Below are 7,203 nucleotides of genomic sequence, written 5' to 3'. Positions count from 1 at the left end.
GTGGCCGGGTATGAAAGCCGATGTTGCTAAATACGTAGGAGAATGTTTGACGTGTTCTAAGGTCAAAGCTGAGCATCAGAAACCATCAGGTCTACTTCAACAACCCGAAATCCCGGAATGGAAATGGGAAAACATTACCATGGATTTCATCACTAAATTGCCAAGGACTGCAAGTGGTTTTGATACTATTTGGGTAATAGTTGATTGATGATGTAGCGTGAGGGTACGAAATAGTATTATTTTTACTAGGAAATACTACAAAATATGACACAAGTTTTATTAATTTACGGATGGGATATACCTAAACCTTGCTACAACACTATAGGCAGTGTACCTAATCGTAGAGTAGTGTAGTTTTTTGTAAGTCCGGTTCGTTCCACAGGGAGCTAGTGATTACGTACTATATTTTTATAAAACTATATTTATATAAATATATATATATAAGTAGTAATATTATTATAAAAGGGGGGGTTTTTACCGTTTAATGACCGGTTTGTCGATTTTATATTTTTAAGCGTAAAGATAAATGACAATAATTAAAGTGCGTAAAATAAATAAATGGCGATAAATAAAATAACAATAAATAAAATTGCGATAGAATATGAAATAAAAGGATTATGCTTATTTAAACTTTCGTAATCATGATGTTTGACGTTTTGATTTTAATTAATTGTTACTCGGGTTAATTGTCCTTTGTCCTGGTTTATTTGATACCTATCTGGTTTTTGTCCATAATAGTCCATCGGTCTTAAATATAAAGTGCGAGTGTCCTCGTCAAATTACCCTTATACCCGAAGTCAAATATTCCAACTAATTAAGGATTTAAACTGTGACGCAGTTATCACTTCTGTCAACAATTACACCAGTTATCACTGTATGTAATCCACCCCTGTTTTGATTAGATATGAATATTAATTTACCCACTTGATCAGTTTGAATAATCAATTACCCAACCCGAATAATTAATTAAATGATTATAATAGGACAACGTCACTAAATAGGAGAACCATAATCATTATTAATTATTAGGTTAATTAATTTGAAGATAGGTTCGACAGACTCCAATGAATTGTCACTCAATTAGACAATACCCCCCATCTATTAATAGTCAATAGTCCAATTTCCACAAGTGTCGGTCTTTTGCCCAAACCTTAATTATGGTACAAAGTTCAATAACCCCGTCTTAATATTTTAGCCCAACATCACGATTACTTCGGCTCAAATAAGCATAATAATAACTTAGTTACGAGACATTAAATTAAAAAGGAAGAACATAGCTTACAGTGATGATTAATCGCGTAGCGTTGCACGGACAGAATTTTGACTTAAAACTCGTAAAATATTTCTTACAATAACCCAACTAAACCATAACTTTATTATTAAAATTAACTTATATTAAAATTATAATATAAATATATATTACATATTACAGAAGAGAGAAAGAAATATGAAGAAAGGTGTATTTTTTCATTACTCCGTGAATTCCATTTTATAGGCAATTGGTGATTTGAAATTTTCACTTATGACCCCTTAACTATGCTCAATTAACAACTTTTTATTATTTATTATTATTCTTATTATGAATTATTTAAATATTATATTATATTCTTGAGCATAGTTAACTTGTAATTTTAGCTCCGTTGCGTCGAGCGTTGAAAGTTGGTTCATGTATCGGTTCCGAATTTTCGAACGTCCTTGCGTACAATTTAATATCTTGTACTTTGCGTTTTGTAACTTGTACTCTTGTCATTTTTAGACGTTTCTCATCAATAATTTGAACCACTTGGATTGTATCTTGTACATTTGAGCTTTTTGGGCGTTTGCGTCTTCAAATCTTCGTTTTCGCCTTTTGTCTTCGCACTTATTTATTTAAACAATTACAATGGAAATATAATACAATTACATATGAAAACCTATTATTTAGGAGGGATATTGCTATGAAATATATGTTCCTTTTTAGCCTTATCAAATATCCCCACACTTGAGCGTTGCTTGTCCTCAAGCAATACAGAACTTGAAATAAAAACATACATGAATCACTTTTTTATTCATCACACTTTGTACATCAGTGATTTTGGTATGGTGGTATAAAAAATGATAGTAACGATAGAACCATGGTTAAAGGTGGGTGTGTCATCCACAGTTGTCTCGGGTTTAGGTCAACGACACTTGCAATCAAATAGCCGATTTACTTTCGGTTTCCAAAGCAAAGTGCACATTTGAAAGGCGGTTTACAGTTCCACATGACTATGAAAATTTAGATCCGTTAGGAAATTGGATCTTTATGAAAACATTTGATCTTTTGAAAATTCAATCTAGCTTTTACCCTAGACAAGTTTTCCGGAATAAACCTTCACCGGTGTTTGCAAAATATTTTTGTGGGTTGTGTGGGTTTCAGATTTGAAAATTTTAGCTCAACACTTGTGGTTTCGTGTTACCCACTTGCTAACCTTGTATTAGGAAAGCAACACGTCCAGTTTACTTGTCCCGTATATTACATTTCGGCAAACTACCGTCCGGTTGTAAAGGAAAGCGATGAACAAGAAACTGTTAAGGCAATGTCTAATGACATGCATATGATTATGGTCTTAAAACGTGTCGGATGCTAGTACTATCCTTTATAGGAGCAATAGTAAAGATCATCCTATGATTTTTCAGTCTGGCACACGGTCCTGTCTCCGACCATGCTATGCAACCACCGTTTCTTACGGTTGACACCCGATTTGGTTCAGGTGACCTAATGAATTCTGATGAATTCTCAGGATTTTACGTTCAATGGTAATGAACGCATTGAAAATAGGTTTTCAGAAAACAAATCGGTTTGAAATTTTGATCAAAATATTTTCTCGTTCAAGCTCGAGTTTAGATATCATTGAATTCCATGAGTTTGTAATTCTCAATCTTTAAGGTCAATCTCTAGGATTGAGTAATATCAGTCTTAAAAGCTGATTTTTGATCTTTAAGGAGATTATCCTTTCTGGGGATCTAATTCATTAGTCTTATCAATCTAATTTGCACGGTGCCCCCCCATTGTACGAGACAGATCCTCTCATGGTTAGGATAAGTCTGACCACTTGGCGACCCTGTTTGATGCTGAGGTCCGTGGATTTCCTGCTGATTTTAGAGATGACTTTTCTAGATTTTTCGTCAACCTACAGCTGGTCTAAACGACAACTTCATGACCTAAATCAAGAAGCGCGTTTCTTTTTCGGAAGACTTTACTTCCTTTTAATGATGGAATTGATTCATCGTGTAGATCCATCTTTCTTACAGTAAATCGGGTAAACCAGTTAATTTAGTTCAAAGTAAAAGCACCTGCAATAACTTTACAAAAACATGTGATAAATAGTTTTTAATTGAATAACTTGGTACATTCTCCCCACACTTGGCTTTTTTCATGCGTCTTTTTATATCTTAATAAATAAATTCAAGCGTTTTAGTTGTTTCTCAATTTATGTCCTTTCCGAGGTAACAATAATTTCGGCATTAACACCTAGTTTTATCGTTCATAAATATGTATAAACATGATTTTGAATTCATTTAGTTAAAAAAATTTTAAAATTTTCATAATATTTAGAAAATAAGCCAAGTATAAACCCGAGAGAATTTATAACCCTTCCCCACACTTGAGATCATGCAATGCCCTCATTTGCATGAAATCAGACTATAATTATAAATTCATGAGGGTGATTAGTGTAGGAAAGTGATTAAAAATACCCAGTTTGTAATTACAAATCTCGTCGAATGATAGATGGCGCGCCTCATCGTTCATTCCTTCATTTTTTATATCACATTTGTTGTTTTGCATCTTGTCGTCAAAATCAGTAGCTTTTGCTGAACTTAATGTTAGTCTTTGAAAGTGCGTTGTTTTACCCTGTTGTTTACATGATAAAATACAAACATATATACATATTTTTAAAGTTGGGTATATTACCCCACGTTCAAAAATTTATAAAATCAAATATTTTTTTTTTGCATACTTTAAATCAATAAAATTAAAAATAATGATGACAAAATTTTTCGCCCCGCCCTCAGGTAAAGTAATTTCGGTTCAACTACCTAATCTTCAACTCACGACGAATTTTAGAAATCATTTTTTTACTTAATGAAATAAAGTAAATTTTGTTTTTAAATTCACACAAAACTTAAATTTAAAAAGCATATTAATTTCATATAAAACCTACAAAATAAAATAAAAAAAATCAGAATGGGGGGAGAAAACTAGTTCTTTAGTGTCTGCTAGCGGAAAAGACCAATCGGATTCCATTCTCAAAACTACACGAGAACAGAACAACTAACTCTAGAGAGCATTTTCTTTTTAGAACACTTGAATCTCCCCACACTTAGGTAGCTGTGGTGTCGAAATTGTGAATAACTTCATCGTCAATTTCTCTTGGACCATAATCAACTTGCATATCTATGACTTTTTTTAAGCCATTGGTCGGATTCCTGTGTAATATCCACAATTTCAACTAGTTTCGCCTTTTCTTTAGGCGATAGATTGGATACTAACCGGTTACATAACTTAGAGTTCCCCTTGGTTCTAGCATAGCGAATCCGTTTAATAAGTTTCTTCATTGAACTATTAATAACGGGATCATTTAATTTCGTATCAACAACGGGGTTCTTTGTTATCGGGTCATCATTAGGTGTTACTTCATTTTCCCCACACTTAGGCGTTTTATTATTGTTAAGCACTACCGTTGGAGTTGGTAAAACAACATGGTTCTTACCAATCGTTTCCGCTGGTTCAACGGTTTTAGTTGGTGGAGATTTAGACTTTCGAATCATAAAGGTGATCGATTTCTCATCATTACTAAGTGTCATTCTACCCTTTCTTACATCAAATAACGCCCCGGTGGATGCTAAGAATGGTTAACCTAAAATTAGAGGAACGTTTGAGTCCTCTTCTATGTCAATGACAATGAATTCGACTAGAAAGGTTAAATTACCTACTTGAACGGGTAGGTTGTCAGCAATTCCAACTGGGTGCTTAATGGTTTGATCAAGGAGTCGAACACTCATATCCGTTGGAGTTAACTCACCTACACCTAATCTCTTATATAATGAAAGAGGCATAATACTTACACTCGCACCTAAATCTGCTAGTGCATCATACATGACACAATCACTAAGTAGACAAGGAACAATAAATTCACCTGGATCACCTATCCTAGGTAGAGGTTTTGGTGGAACTGTCTTCACCGGGCTTACTTCTACTGTTTTTGTTTCTTGCACTTTTTTATTCCTCTTCTTCTTCTTTCCAGAGGTATCAAAAACTTTATTACCTATTACTTGCTCATACTCAACTCCTTTTCTTGGAAACGGGATGGGTGGTCTGTATGGTGCCACCACTGGCTTTACATACTCGGGTGGTGGTGGTGGTGTAACTTCTTCATTGTTACTTACATCTAAAACCTCCCCATCTTCTGATGCTGGTTTTTCAGAATTTGTTGAAACCATATTAACATTTTCATTCCGAGGATTTACTTCAGTATTACTCGGTAGCTTTCCTTGTTCCCTTTCACTCATCAATCTAACAAGAGTACCTACTTGTTTTTCTAGATTCAAAATGGAAGCTTGTTGAGTTCTAAATGACTGATCAAACCTCTCATTCGTTTGGGTTTGAGTTTTAATAAATTGTGTTTGAGATTCAACTAGCTTAAATACCACTTCTTCCAGATTTGACTTCTTCTCGTCGGTTTGTTGTGGTGGTTTATATAAGCCAGGTCTTTGTTAATTGAAAGTGTTGTTTTGAGTTGGTTGGTTATTCGGACCTTGTTGGTTATACGAGTTATTGTCGGGTCCTTTTGGATTGTAAAGAATGTTTTGATTTCGATTGAAGTTTGGCCTTGGCGGTTGATAATTATTCTGATAACTATTTTCCAGCCTTTGGTTCATGTAGACAACATTCTCACGTTGTTCCATCGTTTGTTCAATGTGACAGTCTTTCATTAAGTGTGGTCCACCGCATTGCTCACAACTGATTCGTATTGCGTGAATATCTTTATTCATCTTTTCCATTCATCTCTCGAAAGCATCTATTTTTGCGGAAACGGAATCAAAGTTATGGCTAGAATCGGCTCTAGCCGCTTTAGATGAACGATATATATCTTTCTCTTGGTGCCACTCATGAGAGTGGGAGGCTGTGTTATCAATAATTTTGTAAGCATCAGTTTCGGTTTTCTTCATAATAGAACCACCAGCTGCTGTGTCGATATCTTTTCGTGTAGCGATGTTTACGCCTTTATAGAAGATTTGCACTATTTGAAAAGTATCTAATCCGTGTTGAGGACATCCTCTCAACATCCTTCCGAATCTTGTCCACGCCTCATATAATGTTTCATTTGGTTTTTGCACGAACGTGGAAATTTCTCCTTGAAGTCTCACGGCTTTAGATGACGGAAAGAATCTTTGAAGAAATTTCTCAACTAAAACATCCCATGTGTCAATCGTTCCTTCAGGTAATGATTCTAACCAATCTTTGGCTTCTCCCTTTAAAGTCCATGGGAACAACATAAGATAAATAGTTTCATCCTCAACTTCTCGGATTTTAAAGAGATTACAAATCCGATTAAAAGTTCGAAGATGTTCGTTTGGATCTTCTTTTGTTGTACCACCAAATTGGCACTGATTGGTGATCATGTGTAGGATTTGTCCTTTGATTTCAAAATCTGATGCTCTAACATCTGGCTGAATAATGGCGTGACCTTGGCCCGTGCGTGTGGCTCTCATTCGATCTTCCATACTTAGAGGTTCCGTTACTTCCATAATTGAATTTGTTGAATACGAATCACTAGAAGATTCTGATTTAACGGTTTGTGGTTCAGGAGGAATGATTAGTGGTTCAGGATCTTGGAATTGTCCTTGAATATCCTCCGGGTTCTTGGTTGTGAGAGCCTTTATATTTAGGGTTTAAAAATTGGATTATCGGAAATTTGAGTTGGAGTACTTGGTCGTCTAGATGATGATTCTAAAGAAAAATCAACGGCGATAATATTGGCTAGATGTCTTGATCGAGTTACAGGTAGTGAACGTATGAAAGGTGGTGAACGTTTTACTCGGTGCATTCACTGAATATCCTATTAGTTTTTAAAAGGAAAGAAAAATTATATAAGTTATCCAATTAATAGACTTTTCTGATTTTGCCCACGTTTCGAATAGCCAAAAGATGCAGCAGAGGGGCAGGATTCGTTTGGTCTC

General features: G+C 34.9%; 1 non-coding gene across 1 annotated transcript; it reads left to right on the top strand.

Annotated features, from left to right (window-relative positions):
* Window positions 1–6,280: 6,280 nt before the first annotated feature.
* LOC139887284 (small nucleolar RNA R71) lies at window positions 6,281–6,387 on the top strand. The gene has a single exon (XR_011773122.1). It is a non-coding gene; the product is annotated as a small nucleolar RNA R71 (small nucleolar RNA).
* The last annotated feature ends 816 nt before the right edge of the window (window positions 6,388–7,203 follow it).

The sequence above is a fragment of the Rutidosis leptorrhynchoides genome, chromosome 1 (assembly GCF_046630445.1).
Source record: "Rutidosis leptorrhynchoides isolate AG116_Rl617_1_P2 chromosome 1, CSIRO_AGI_Rlap_v1, whole genome shotgun sequence".
Taxonomy (NCBI): Eukaryota; Viridiplantae; Streptophyta; class Magnoliopsida; order Asterales; family Asteraceae; genus Rutidosis; species Rutidosis leptorrhynchoides.
This window is presented reverse-complemented; position numbering and strand designations above follow the sequence as displayed.